This window comes from Lycium barbarum, chromosome 2 (assembly GCF_019175385.1).
Source record: "Lycium barbarum isolate Lr01 chromosome 2, ASM1917538v2, whole genome shotgun sequence".
NCBI lineage: Eukaryota > Viridiplantae > Streptophyta > Magnoliopsida > Solanales > Solanaceae > Lycium > Lycium barbarum.
The window spans coordinates 70,241,768-70,258,139 of NC_083338.1; the positions used below are offsets into that span (position 1 = coordinate 70,241,768).

General features: G+C 37.7%; 1 non-coding gene across 1 annotated transcript; it reads left to right on the top strand.

Annotated features, from left to right (window-relative positions):
- Window positions 1–2,339: 2,339 nt before the first annotated feature.
- Window positions 2,340–2,445, top strand: LOC132629548 (small nucleolar RNA R71). The gene has a single exon (XR_009578318.1). It is a non-coding gene; the product is annotated as a small nucleolar RNA R71 (small nucleolar RNA).
- The last annotated feature ends 13,927 nt before the right edge of the window (window positions 2,446–16,372 follow it).

A 16,372-nucleotide genomic window follows, 5' to 3' on the forward strand; every position in this document is an offset into this window, starting at 1 on the left:
TTCTGGGTGTCCCGTCATATGACTCTGTATGTCTGTAGAGTCCTGTAGATAGATGTGTGGGTTACGGGTTTCGTCTGTATGTTAGCCTTATCGGCTTGCTTGTAAATGTCTGTGTGTTCAGGTATATGTATATATATATATGTATGCTTGCGTGCGTGCCGTATTTGTACCGGCCTATTTCTGTACTTCTGTTTTTAAAAAAAAAAAAAAAATCTGTATGATTCGATTTCGGTCGGGTAGGTACGTATGGGTACCCAGTTAGGGTACCAGTCGCGGCCCACGGGGTTTGGGTCGTGACATATCGTATAGCTGCCCGCCTTAGCGGTGACTTCCCGGCCAAATAGGCGCGGTGTAATAGTGATATCATCATATGCTCATCATAATATGCTTAACTTATCATAATTCGTACATAAGGCTCAAGACCAACCATATTCTATCCGGGTGACGTAAGGTCGTGATCCCCCGATTGCATTATGAAACAATCATGGACATTCTGCCACACCTTGAAGGGATTATCACATAAGGTGAGTGTAAGCGATAAATACCACCATTAGACTTTCTATATTCTAACTCATTACCTTGTGTAGCAAATTATAGACATAGGCTCATGGATAAGAAATAAGTTACGCTACAGGATTCATGCCATTAGAAAGAAGAGACTAGCCTCATATACCTTTGACTTTTAACTAAGCTATCATCCGCTTGTTCTCCTTCGATATCACGTCTCTACCTTCAAGAGGGAATACGCACTATTATTAGTTAACTAACCATAAGAATGCACTACTATTTCTAGAGAAAATTGGGCAGCACTTTCTTTGTTTCTACTACTTTTCCCGTATTCTATATCAACTCTCAAATGCCCACAATAACATCCACAATATCGAAATCAACAATCATCATTTACATGCATTAACCGCACTCCACCATTTCTCTCTAATTTCTCCACATTTATACATATAACTCATTATCACATTTTCTTTTATATGATTCTTATTTCGTGGTCTAAACATCCTTTACACATATTCATAATCACAGCACATCAACATTTATGATTCTATTCAACTACCATTCAATTGTGACACTATTGATCCATTTAAGACCCGTCTTCTATGTTTTTCTACCATTCAAGCATATTAGCTTTCCCATACTTCAAACAGCATGATGAAGTCATGAAACCTACCTTAGATGATGGTTGAATAAGTCTTGAGTGGAATTTCTCCCCTAGCACCAAAACCCTACTTCACTCCCTTTGGGTTTTTCTTGAGAAAGATGAACTTTAGTGTGATTCTCACACTTGATTTCGTGGGTTTCATGTAGTGGATCACAAACTTCCTTTGGTTTTCTTGTGATGAAGAGTAGAGAGCATTCTAGAGGCTTCTTGAGAGAAATATCGTGAAATTGAAATGAATTGGATGAGGTTTGGTCTCTTTTTAATGACTTAAAATCTAATCTGGAATGAACAGTAACTGAGGTGTACAGTGGTCGTAAACCCACTTTACGGGTCGTATTCTGGTTTACGGTCCGTCCTTCGTGACCGTATTTAAGCATATCAAAACCAGAAAGGCATGCTGGAGATCATGGCAATTTACGACTCAGTTTATGGGCCGTATTTCAATTTACGGTCCGTATTTCAAGTCGTTTTTAACCATTTGAAGCATTTGACAGAAGGTTGAAATTTTGATAGTTGGAAGACGATGGCACTTTACGGTCTGTAAATCACTTTACGGGGCCGCATTTTGTTTTACGACCACTGGGCCGAAATGCAAATCTGCAACTTTTCACTGTACGTTCACGGGGAAATTTTGGAGGTGTAACAGTAGTTCCCAGAGTTGTTGTAAGCACCTTGACCTTGCTGAGGTCTGCATTGATTCTGATTCTGATAGCCACCTTGGTAATTCTGTCTTTGATAACCCCCTTGAGAGTTATTAACATAATTATCATCTTCAACCTGCATATGTGGCCCATCAAGGAACGGACCATCTTGAGCATGGTACATCCCTTTTGGCAAAACTGTATCATCCTCACAAACGTTTACCTTCTTGATTTGAGATTCATCAAATTTCTTCGTCAGCTAGGAAATATTTGTTGCAAGTTCTGCCAATGTTTGCTGGGTGTCTTGATTCTCCTTCACTATATTCTAGATCAGAGTACTACCATACGGTACCACATCAGCATTTTTTGAGTGCCAAGCCTGATTATGAGTTGTCAGCTTGTTAAGTATGGTGGTCACTCGTCGAAAGGTCTTGTTCATAAAACAACCATCAGCTGCATTATTAGCTACTGACTGTGTCACTGGATCTAACCCTCGGTAGAACTTATCCATTAATATATGTTCCAGAAAACCATGATTCGGGCTCTTCTGCAAATACTCCTTGAATCTCTCCCAGGCTTCATATAGTTGTTCCCCCGGTCGCTGCTTAAATTCATATATCTTGTCACGAATCTCAGCCTTCTTGCTAGGGGGGTACCACTTTGTGAGAAAAGCAGCTACCATCTCTGCCCATGATGTAATCGAATTCCGGGGCAGCTTCTCGAATCATGTTCTAGCCTCTCCAGCTAAGGAATATTTGAATAACCTCAACCGAATAGCATCTTGTGGAACGTTGTTCTGGATGTGATTAGCACACACATCCACAAAATTCTGCAAATGACGTTGAGGGTCATTCTCGGTAGAGTTCTGAAAATATCCTTCAAGTTTCAATAGCTGGTATAGAGAGGAGTCAATTTTCACAGTAGCAGCTCCAACTCGAGGATGAACAATAGCAGATGCATAGTCCTCCTCTGGAACAAGTTCAGCGAAAATATTCTAATCATCTGAATCATTTGCCTGATTGTTCAACCGATTCCCCTGGTTACCAGCACGTTGATTTTGCTGATTTTGATTCATGTTCACCTGGTTTATACAGAGTAGCAAACAAGGTGTGATGGAATAATCAAAAGACTTTAATCAAAGCAAACACTATTTAGTAATTTCAAAACCGAATTCCCCGGCAACGGCGCCAAAATTTGATACGCTCAAATTACACCTATTAATGGTATAACGCGGACGTTGTCAAATATAGTAACCCAATAAGGTTGGGGTCGAATCCCACAGGGAATATCGTGTGAAAAGGTTAATAAAGTCGTAGGATGCTAAGTTCTAGGTCTAATGTCTTAATCCGATGATTTTGGTAAAAGTTGGTTTTTCTATAACTAATTGTTATTTATTGCTTTGGTATAAATTTATGGTAAAAGAAACTAAGGTTGTGTCCCCGTTAGATAGAGTGTATGATCATGGGTATTGATCTTGATATACTTATAATGGATCATTATATGAATGCACTTAATCTCTATGTGAATCTCTACTATTTCCCAATAAATAAAGATTATGTCTTTCTATGATTTTCCCAAATATAAGAAAGTAGCCATGAAGAACGATTAATCATGCCAAGTAAATTCTTTTTATTCCTAAGTGAATTTATTAAACAAAGTTTAAAGCTTTGAGTTCTTGTTAGTTATTCTTACCAACCCTAATTATTTTCCCAAATAAATCAAGGTTTATGGCTTAAATCAATGTTTGAAACCATTAATTATGAATGAAGAATGAAGAATAACTAAACCCTAATAATCCATTATGTGTATATCAATCACAAACCCAATCACAAAACACCCATCATTGGGTTCACAACCCTAGTAGGGGAATTTAGCTACTCATGACAAAGAACAAGAAATAAGAAATTGAAGAATTCATAATTGGTTACTTTGGAAGAAAAGATGAATTGATAATACTTGGATTGATATTTGAATCTTCAAAAACTAGAGAGTATTTAATGTTCTAAGTTAAGAGAGAAAAATACAATAACTGATGTCTATTAAAAACCCTACAATGACTATTTATAGGTTTTGAAAACATAAAAGTTACAGATTTGCACTTTGGTCCCGTCGTTACGAAATACGGTCCGTAAAGTGAAATACGGACCGTAAATCAGTTTACGACCAGGTCGTCCTTCTACTTGTGATCAACTTTCGTTTTTTGAAATACGGACCGTAAAGTGGTTTACGGCCCGTAAACTGCCTGGTCGTCTTTCAACTTCCAAAACTCATACTTTCTGCCAAATGCTCGAATGGTTAAATACGTGTTAGAATACGGACCGTAAACTGAAATACGGTCCGTAAACTGAGCTCGTAAATCACCATGTTCTCAGCCTACCTTTCTATTCTGTTTATTCTTTAATACGACCTGGAATACGGCCCGTATTGTAGAATACGGACCGTAAACTGAGTTTACGACTTGGTTCTGCACTTTCAGCTGTTGTCATGCCAAATCTGTTCCGTCACCTGAAAAACACTTAAAACCACGTAAAATCACATAGACTTGCTTAAAAACAAGTAAAACTTATAGCAGAAAAGCATCGATTTGTGGCGTAAAATCACGCCACATCAGTTGGCTATCAAGTAGCGTTAGAGTTCCCTTATATAATAACTCTACATTGCTGCTCTGTAATCTGTCTATCACCAAATGGTATAATTCTGAAAAGAATTTTTGATTTTTGGCATATAAATTCACTGTCTTCTAGTAACCAGCTCGTTCTGATCATCTCGCTTAAACCATTTCATAATTTCCCTTAACCCAACTTGTAACACTTTTGGCATATTATCTCGTTTCGTTTCCTTATTTTTAATTCAAACTCTTCTATTGCTTCTTTACTCAGATTTTGCTCTTAGTTTTTCTGTCACACATTATGTTGCAATCTTTACAAGAATATACGAAGGTGCTCAAATTATCCCGAGAAATACCTTAGCGTCGTTTCGCTAGTCTTTATGCTTTACCTTACATTCTCCTCTTGTACCTTTCAATCGGTAACGGGGCTCAACAATGGCCATGTCCTATTCGCCCTCAGTACTAATCCTATCTCGGTAATCTAGCCCAAACCATCTTACGCCTTCCCTTAATGTATCCAAAATATCACAACCGCATTGTTATTACTGAATCCTTACTCTTCTTATCAAATACTCACTTGGTCTTATCCTTAGTATACAAATATTCGTAGGTTGCATAACTATTCTTGTATAACTGATATAAAACATATCCAATCTTAGTCATAGCCTTTCCTTCTCCTGGTTCATTATGCTCTACTTAATTCATCCGTACTAAAATGCACTCATAGCCTATCTTGTCATACTTCTTTCCCCTCCTTTATTCACCCTTTGATTTTCTCGTATCCAACTATAGGAGATTCTCTATCCCTTCTCCTTACTACTTATAAGTCGCAATATCATTAGCGAACAACTCTATTGCCAACATCTTAGCCTTTAACCCAGTATAGCGTAGGTATCCTTTATAATATCTCTTAAGTTACTCGTTACCATTCTCTTGTCGTACTCTTTCTTTTTACAAGCACCCACTTTCTAATGTCATATCATACAAGATATCTTTACAAATGATCCTCGGTCTTGTCTCAATTACCATCCTGACTTCTATCCGTTTATTGCTGGCCTTCAGATCTTAATAACCCAGCGAGGGATCTCACTTAAAGTTTAAGCATTCATATCAAATGTGTTGTAGTGTCAATTGTTTCCATCTTACACTCGCATTACTCTCACCCGCTTCCCCCCTTCAGGGTGTACTTATACCATTATCCGTTTATATTCTGCTCTATGTCCCTATTTCCAATCTCAAATTCACCCGATCTTTTTTCTAATTCACTTGGTATACTGTACCATACGCATGTCTTTCTTTATAACTTGTAACTTTGATTATCCATGTACGAAACCATAACAAAATCGTAAAGCAACGAGAACCTTTCCGTATATAGTATAAAATCTCATCTGACCATCTGTACTCGAGTAATGCAGCCCATGTAGCAACTCATCCAAGGCCACATTCCACTTACTCCAATTAGTATTTAATTAGTACTGATAGTCGTTCCAAATTCTCAATGAGGTAGCACTTATATCCTGGTGGTAAGTGTCCAACGTTTTCTTATAACATTATATTTACCCCAACCTATACATAATCAGAAAGCACTCTATACAAGTAGCTTTTCCATGTCCCTCGATACATTTCCTTCCACTCCATACTGTCCCATGATTTTATGCTCCTCTTGAATAGTTATTGTGCCCCAAGTCGTTAGATGGTAGTGGACTCTTTCCTCTCCTTGTAAAGCTTACAACACCTTACTAGCAATAACCACCTTCTTTAATCGCTTAATTCGTATACCCCTCTTAACCATCTAGTCATGAAGTTAGTCATGAAGATGTACAGGGTACATGAACTCCTGGACACCGCTCTTGGACTTTAGTCTTTGTGTTACAATGCCCGTCTATCATGGTCCATCGCAGATTGCCCCAGGGTGTAAAAGTACTGTAGTCATATGAGCTTACCTTAGACCAAGTGTTTCTACTCTCATCCTTTTCTTATAGTCAATTTCCTTATCCTTGGTGTTGACTTTATTGTTTCCAACTTGATAATTCCTTTATCTTAGACTTTTCTTGCACTATTGTTATAAATCCTTAATCATGATCGTCACCTTGATTAACCCCTGCGGTAATAATTTCTTAGCAATATAACTAATTTAACACGAAAACACCATAGTCCATCAACTACAACAATATAATTACTTAGTTATAACTACACCTTTAAGTTTGTAGCTATATATTTCCCTTTTATTTTATACTCGTACTCAATTAATTGCGTCTGTCTTGGGTGCTTCCTTTAGTATTCCCTTACCATTGCTCTGGTCTATGTCCATCTTCCATTCTGTGCACGAGGAATCTCACGCTACCTCTGTACCCTTCAGAAAACACTACTTCTGCATAATCCCTTTCTCATTTTTCAAACGCATTCTGTTCATCCCTGTTTATTCTTATCATCCCAATCCTTTTTTTTCCCGGCACTCATTCTACCTTGTTTCTCATCTTGCTATAGTTTGGTCTTTCACAGTTCCGTCACTTATATTACTCGTGTTCTCGGCTATACATGTCATAACCTATTACTGCACTGTTATCTCGCTTTCTTCTTATTTCCTTCCTTCAATTAACTCCTTCTTCACTTGTGCTCGCTATCATTTCCGTTATCGCATAATCTTTATTCTGAACTTTCCCTATAGAAGAACTTCATAAGTCTTTCTTATTCGTTCTATAGCTCGCCTTTATACGTTAATCACATAGATCACGTCATACCTTTTAGTCACTTCCTCGCTAGGCTTTACTCATTTTCATAACAATCCTTATTATATTCATATTATATCCTGTTTGAAATGAGTCTTATAGTGTAGCACTTCTTAACCTTATTCACGATACTTACTATGGTTCAACTACACTCTGTGGAGTAGGTGTATTTAACCCTTTTACCCTTTTGGGTCAATCTTATCCTTAATACACAAGCTGTCATGTCAATACATTCATATTCGTCACAATTCTTCCTCTTCCGTACTCTTATCTCAATCATACTATTACTCCTTCTAACTACAAACTCGTCGTAATTTATCCCTGCTTATCAATTCAGTCGATATCTCAATATAATGCTCTATTAAAATTTGCCACCCTTTTCTAAATCATCTCTTAGTATCACAGGCCCTTCCAAATTTTCCTAGCATTTCTTTTTACCATATCAATATCGATCTCATAATTACTATTACCATCAATTCAACAGTTAACTTTATTTCTCGAAGTCAGACTTACAACTTGGTCAAATCCTATCATTACTGTTGACATGACCTTTCAAGACTTTTTACGAACTTATATCTCATTCTCTTTTTACTTCTAGGAAAATTTTGGTAGAGTTTCCTCTATATTTCTTACTATCCCAAAACCTGCACGCAGAAAATACCAACAATGCCTCATAGGGCCAACATATATACATATATATTATCTCGTATCATAGCCGCACAGGGCTCCCCATATCAATAACAATATGAAAATGATGAACTTACCTCGTATGTCCAACTCGAACTGTACCTGTTACACTTTCCTGTTTACTTTCCCTTTCAATCTTTAACTGCAGGTTTCAATCATACCTGCAACATTCATACCGTATCTGGCATATACCCTGCTTACCTATTATATTTTTTTAATTCCTTCAGCTTCTTCTGTTCACACTTTATAACTGAACTTATCGACAATATATATACATTCAATCTATTTCCTTACTATACTTCAATAACTTACCTTGATGATGGCCAGTTTGCCATTCTGCATATACAATTTCTGATAACGTAACCTCGATAAAATATTAGCCTCTGTAACTCCCAGTAGCATTATTTACCGTCTCTTGTTGACACCACTCTCCCTGCTGAAATCAAAGGTTAGTATATAAAGAAAGGATATCATTTCCTATCTCTTGGCTCTATCGCACGATCTAGAATAAGAAGGAAAGATAACATCCTAAAGGTCCTGTAGCTTCCTGTTTATAGATGTGGTGCACAACACACCGATAAACAAGACTCTACTAGACACGGTCTGTAGACACTCCGAGGATGAACTGCTCTGATACCACTTTTGTCACGACCCAACCCCGTGGGCTATGACTAGTGCCCGAACCGGACACTCGTATACAAACCTGTTAGATATAGTCAAACTGGACCTAAGAACAATATGGAAACATGCAAAAGAACTCCAAAGGTTCGTAACGTCGTCATATATATATATATATATATATATATATATATATATATATATATATATATATATATATCCCGATAACCTGTCTCCTGAGGAGTCACAACTAATCAAAACATAATATGATACGCAAGCCGACAAGGCTGCCACTACATGTCAATATGATACGCAAGCCGACAAGGCTGCCACTACATATCAATACCATACGCAGGCCGACAAGGCTACCACTACAGACGAACATATCCATAGCACATCGTACAGACACAGCTGAACAAAACTTATACACAACCCACACATATGTCTACAGACCTCTAAGAGTATCGATAGTAAAATATGATGGGATAGGGCCCCGCCGTACCCCTGGATAAACATATATATATATATATATCAAAAGATCTGTACCAAAAGTCTAGGCTCCGAAACAATGGAGCTCTCCAAGACAGCTGAGTAGAATCCTAAGCTGGAGGACCACCAAATCGAGTATCGGTACCTGCGGGCATGAAACGCAACCCCCCGGAGAAAGGGGGGTCAGTACGAGATATGTACTGAGTATATAAAGCATGAAATACAATAAAGAGGATCATGACAAAAATAGAGATCACAGGAGACAAGTATGACATTCAAAATACCAATACACTTGCCTTATGAAATGTAGATCATGCATATCAATATCATATATCGTACCCGGCCCATTATGGGACTCGGTGAATAAAGTCATCACATGCCATCCTTGGCGCCATAATCACATCATCATATCATCATATATATATATACCATACCCGACCCTCTAGTGAGGGACTCGGTGAACAATGCAGTGAAACTGTGCACGAAACCATACCCGACCCGGGACTCGGTGAAAGATATATTACGGCATGCACGAGTAGAGTAGTGAGCAACCATATGCAAACTAAATCATATCTGAGACTCAATATAATAATCAAAATGAACTATCATTTGAAAATCAAAACAATAGTCATATCAAGTACCCTTCGAATGTCACTATGGATTATATCAAAATAGGACGGCTGGAATCATAGACACGTATCAAGACATAATAAAATAAGTTATGGGAATCAAGAACATTAGCCATCCTAGTGTCTCTGAGAATAGGAGCTTCTTTGGAGTTATATGCTCGTCGTCTGTTTGTTTCATAAAGATCATGCCAAAAAGAAGGAAGGGTTAGCTTTACATACCTCGTCGCTTACTTACTCATCCCATGTCTCATTTCTTGAACCTGCAAGTCTATATCGCAAAGCGATATGCTCAAATCAGCCCGTAGGAATTAACTTTAAACTCATATTAACTTAACAAATGATTTAAGGAATCCCCTGTATAATTCGTTCTAACCAAGCTTCATATCATTCCCCAAATCGCAAACAAAGACTTCAACAACGTCATCACATAAACTCTATGGAAACAGAACAATAACTCACTTCCTAACTTTATAGAATTCGGCCCATGTCTCACTAATCTCATATAATCTACAAATAATACCAAATGTGCCAATAATTAGATTAGGATACTCTTTCAAACCAATCCTTAATTACTTAGAAATCTAATGATAATTAGGTAGCATCTCCCCTAAAAACATAATAATCCTCGTGATTCCAACTTAGCCAAAACATTAATCATTATACCAACAACAATATCAACAAACACGTATCCAAATAGAATCAAATCCACTCTTAAATCACCTCCAAAACAGCCTAATATATATTCCTACACCGGTGCTTGTATACACTTCTTTATTTCCGTATATACGTAGTATAACAACAAACATAACAACAACAATTACAGCCAATCCCATGATATTCCAGCCCACAAAACAATTCATAACAACCACCAAACAGCCCACATGATAACAATAATAACTTATCCGACTTCCCGCGATTAATTTCGTAATTCTCATCCCACAATTTAGCTATGACTGGGGTGAGCTTAAATATAGCAAGGAGAGGAGAGTTCTTACCTTGAATCCTTTTGAAAAACTCCTCACACGAACTGGAACAACTTTTACAACCGCAACAACGAGGCAACTACAAGTTTACTAGCACTATGAGATGGCTAACGCAAGATTTACGTTATCTACCTTTCAATTCGTTGAAGGAAATATAATTTGTGAAGGAAATAGAGGGGAAAACGTTACTGCACTTCTAATAATGTTGTTGTGTACTTCATGTGAAGTCCCTAAGCTAGATGAAGCTATGAAGGTTTCTATTCACGTTTGTTTTTGCTAAGAAGGTTCAGCTATCAAATGAAACATTTGTGTTATATGCACTTAATGAATTGTGGGGTCCATCCTTCTAATAGACTTTACAAAACTGCCACCTATCACTTAACAATGCTTAAACATTGTGACTCCCTTATATGCTGCCACATAACGTGAAACACTCATCCCTCCACTAGCATTATTTTATACCAACTACAATTTCCCATTTAATTAATTACACACATAATTAATTTATTGATCTCACTTTGCTTGAACATTAACCAATTTTAACACACTTTATATACTCATTATCATAATCATGTGGTAGAACTCTAGTCCATAGCCTCTTTATACATACACCGAATATTATTCTCAATCACCGTCATCACACTTTTTAAGTCCTAAATTATTTCGGAACTTCATTCTTTGTATACACCGAGTTCTTCGGTTGGTTTAACTTCTAATATTTACACCATCTGTACCATCACTCTAACCACCTAAAAGTTTGGGGAATATCCTCGTTTCAGTTTCTAATGTCATTTAACTTGCACGCTTTCTAACGCATGAAAACACGGGATATAACATTAAGGGTGTTAAGGAGATAGTCGTGAGGAAGAAGAAGAGAAGAGAGGCTAGGGTTAAAGGAGCGAGGTATAATCGGACATTCCATGAAGGGGCTTAATGAATTCTGCCGTCCCCTTTACCCAGGGAATTATTAGTCATAAAAGGTAAAAGTGGAAAGACAATAAAGGAGGTCCTCATAGCGAATCTTAGATGTACGAGCATTTGATTGGATACCAGACTTCGTCTAGCAGAAAGGCAAATAAGCCAAGCGATGCGATGAAAGGAACTCTAGCATTATAAGAAACAGAGGTGTTGAAGGACCGTATAAGTCCGTCGACGGTTATCAAAGGTGATTTACATTCAAAGGTTACCGGGATATAAGAACCTCTCTAAAAAGGGGGGAAGAGCAGCTTTAGTTCTGAAATAACTTATGACCTTCCCAAATTCCAAAGAAAGAAATGTGTTAGCTTAAGGAGGTCAAAGTTCAAGAATGCATCGAGAGAAAGCAGGAGCTGGTTGAAATTAAGTATGTTATGGCAGGTATGGGAAAGAAAGTATGATAGGGAAAGTAAGGAGATTAAAGGGTCAAAGGAAATAATTTTCGTTGATGTGAGATATGATGTATCTAGGTCACGGGTTGAAATAGCTCGTATTGGTAAAACCACGATCGTATCTAAATACACAGTAACGTACCCCGAAGGGTAACAAATAGAATAAGAAAGGTTTACAAACTATCTAGAAAGGGAATAGGAGGGACAATTGGATTATATCAAAAGGGAATCTTAGCGCCAAAAGAAATGACAATCCGACAAGGTACGACAATCTCCAAAGAGAGGGAAAGCAATGTTCTTATGGAATGAAAGATAGCAGTACTGCCGGAGAGTAGAAAGCATCTCACGAGTCGCTAACCATGTCAAATATGAGAGTGTGTATTATAGAACTATATGAACCATTAACGTGAGGTTGTACCCAATAACATGGTGTAAGGAAAACGATGGAAAGACAAAGAAGAATAAGGCTAAGCAAATGGTCACCAGTACAAGAGAACCGAGGATGAGCATCCTCGTATTGAAAGGGGGTTATGACAAATTGAGGTTTTACCTCAGTCCTATGCTTATAAATTTACATTGCAAGATTTGAGGAGAAGAAATTAAAGGAAAAGTTCCAATATGAGTTCGAAGATATTTTGAGCTATGGATTAGTTTGAACTATGATTATTAGCTATCATAAATGTAACCCTGCTATGAGGAATGATAATGATGGTGGGGAAACATTATATATATACGTATATAAGAGATGATTTGAGGTAACTAACCACTAAGAATAGGGATTCATTAGCAAGGAAATGCTATTACAAGTCATCGGAGCGCTACCATAAGTGAAACTATAATGAGATTGTAAAGGATCAAAGAGCCTGACCAATGAGCTACATGGAGACAATATAGTGCATATACAAGATCAACGACTACGAGAAGGGATAGCCAAGATAGCCCCAAAGGAGTAAGCAAAGGAAGGTGCCATAGTCGAGCAAGGGAGTTGTCCACTAATATAGAAATGAAGAGAAAGTAAGAGGGGGTAATTGCAAGTTGGAGAGTATTTGTAACCATGGCGAATCAAGACCACCTTGACGGGAATAGAATTTTAATTGAATATTAGTTTAGTTACATAAGAACATAAGGCTATAGAATTTAGAAAAGAGTTCAATAAAGAGCTAAGGGGGAACGAGAAAAGGTTGACCAACCTATGTTAAAAATAAGGCAATCGGACTATAAGAGAAGGGCAGTCGCTTTAAGACATCAGTAAAAAAGTCGAGAACGAATGTTTTTAAGGGGGGAAGAATTTTACACCCCGTGGTTCTGTACGTTGAAATTCATAAGTATTGGTTGTTTCAACTATAGACTTCGAAGTATCCCTCGCAACCGTAAGTTAAGGTGGGGCCCACATGCCGGGTTTTACAAAGGACGTATGAAAAGTTATACGAGTATTACATGGGAAGTTGAGCAAGTATTAAGAAGGACCCTTAAGCCAAATATGGGCATAAGCCCTCCAAAAGGATGATTTAAGGATAAGTTTTCGGACGATCTGACTTAAAGAGGCCAAAACGCCATTATACGTTTGGAATTTGGAAACACACCAAAAATAAAAGTTGTATATAATTGAAATAGATTTCCAACCATAGGTCGTGGGCCCTCATAAAATATCGGGATCAAGAGTTATGACCTTTTTACTGAACAAATGCGCAGGCAGTGAAATAAGCCTGTGCGAACGCGCTCAAAGCCCACGCGATCGCGCTGAGCAATTCTGGAGTCGGTCCAGGCAGATACTGGAACTCTATATAAGGGGGCTTACCCCCTTATTTTCCACCCAAACACACCAAACACCTCTCCAAACCTCTGGAAACTTCCACCAATTTCCACTCACTCAATTTTCACGCAAATCAAAGTATAATCCCCGAATTCTGGTCCAGACAGCGTATACTTGCGATTATAAAATCGTATAGCGACAAGTTTTGGCTCACATTAAAGGAGGAAAGTGAAGATATTGCAATATTAGAGGTAGTAAGATATGAATCTCTCCTTATTAATATTAGTTTCGGTTTATTTACGAGGGTAAAATTATTAAACAGTCATATAATGAGCTTGTTAGTTGAGAATGTTGGAAAACATCGTGTGGGATGTTTTATGGAACCTAATGGTGTTGGTAATGATATGGTTGATGTTGGTATTGTTGTTGTTATTGTTGGTTGCTGAATTATGATTTCGGGCTAGGCATATAAACAGGGGAGATGCTGCCCGAATTTTGGTAGATTTTAAATGGAATTAAATTAAGGACTTAGGATGAGTATATGACATTGGGCCTAACCATAGTACAAATGGGTTATATGTAGATTTGCAAGCTTGGAAGGATAAACGTTGAACTGCTAAGGAGACTGAAAGGTATGTTAAGGCTAGTCCTTTTCTTTTTAAAGGCATGATTCCTACGTTACAATTCCATATATGTCTTCCATAACATCCTTGTCCCGAAAACCTAGAAGTTCATGATTCTCAAGGTTTTTACGATAATAAAAACAAGATGTTTCAATGATGACTCTTTTCTTGCGAGCTTATATATATTTTCCATGATTTCCTTTTTCCCACAAGTTAGAGATTCATGATTCTTAAAGTTTACTATGACGCTAAAGATGATTATGTCTTCAAGATGACAATGATGACAATGATGATGATGATCCCACTTCTAGAAGTTCAAAACTTATGATTTTAAATGCTATGATGAGCCTATTGAGTTTATTCCATGATTTCCTTGAATTGCTCATTGTTGTTGATCTCACCTTATGAATTGTTCCTTCGAGGTGATATGTAGCGTTGATGATTGTTCCATAATATAAATCGAAGGGTACCGACCTTACGTCACTCCGATAAAGTGACCACATTTATTTGTGCTCTCGTGCATGCTCTATATATATATATATATATATATATATATATATATATATATATATATATATATATATATATATATATATATACATAGGGAATATGGGAAGAAGGGTGAGGCGTTATATACGCATAGCCACCTGATCAGCTGGTATATTATGATATCGTCCTAGACGCGGGATGCCCAGACGCGGGATATATGGTTAAATGGATCGGGCTGTTCGTTTCTCGGAGCTATTATATATATATTTCACCGCGCCTTAATGGCCGGACAAGATACTATTTATATTTCACTGCGCCTTAATGGTCGGACAAGACACTATATATATTTCACCGCGCCCTAACGGCCGGACAAGGTACTATATATATATTACCGTGCCCTAACGGCCGGACAAGATACCCTATACATGTATATATGGAAAAGTCTTTTTTTTAAAGAAAGCTAAGCATGCATGGTATCCGCCTTATGAGGCAATTGGATGTACAGGTTATCTCTTTACTTTATGTTATATTTCATGTCTCTTATTATAATATTATTCATGCCTTACATACTCAGTACACTGTTCGTACTGATGTCCCTTCTTGTGGATGCTGCATTCAAGCCCGCAGGATCAGGTAGCCAGCCAGATGGTCCAGACCAATAGGATCTCCACTCAGCGGCAGTCAGTGCGCTTCATTGATTCGGAGCTACAGCCCTTTTGGTATACTGTTTTGATATATAGATATATGGGTATGACAGGGCCATGTCTTGTCTTTTCTACAGTCTATATGTTACACCTCGGAAATTTCCCCGTGAAGGTTAAGTGAAAAGTTGCAAATTTGCATTTAGGCCCGGTGGTCGTAAAACAAAATACGGCCCGTAAAGTGATTTACGGACCGTAAAGTGCCATCGTCTTCCAACTATCAAAATTTCAACTTTCTGTCAAATGCTTCAAATGGTTAAAAATGACTTGGAATACGGACCGTAAATTGAAATATGGCCCCCGTAAACTGAGTCGTAAATTGCCATGATCTCCAGCATGCCTTTCTGGTTTTGATATGCTTAAATACGGTCGCGAAGGATGGACCGTAAACCAGAATACGGCCCGTAAAGTGGGTTTACGACCACTGTACACCTCAGTTACTGTTCATTCCGGGTTAGATTTTAAGTCATTAAAAAGAGACCAAACCTCATCCAATTCATTTCAATTTCACGATATTTCTCTCAAGAAGCCTCTAGAATGCTCTCTACTCTTCATCACAAGAAAACCAAAGGAAGTTTGGGATCCACTACATGAAACCCACGAAATCAAGTGTGAGAATCACACTAAAGTTCATCTTTCTCAAGAAAAAAAAAGGGAGTAAAGTAGGGTTTTGGTGCTAGGGGAGCGATTCCACTCAAGACTTGTTCAACCATCATCTAAGGTAAGTTTCATGACTTCATCATGCTGTTTGAAGTATTGGAAAGCTAAGATGCTTGAATGGTAGAAAAACATAGAAGATGGGTCTTAAATGGATGAATAGTGTCACAATTGAATGGTAGTTGAATGGAATCATAAATGTTGATGTGCTATGATTATGAATATGT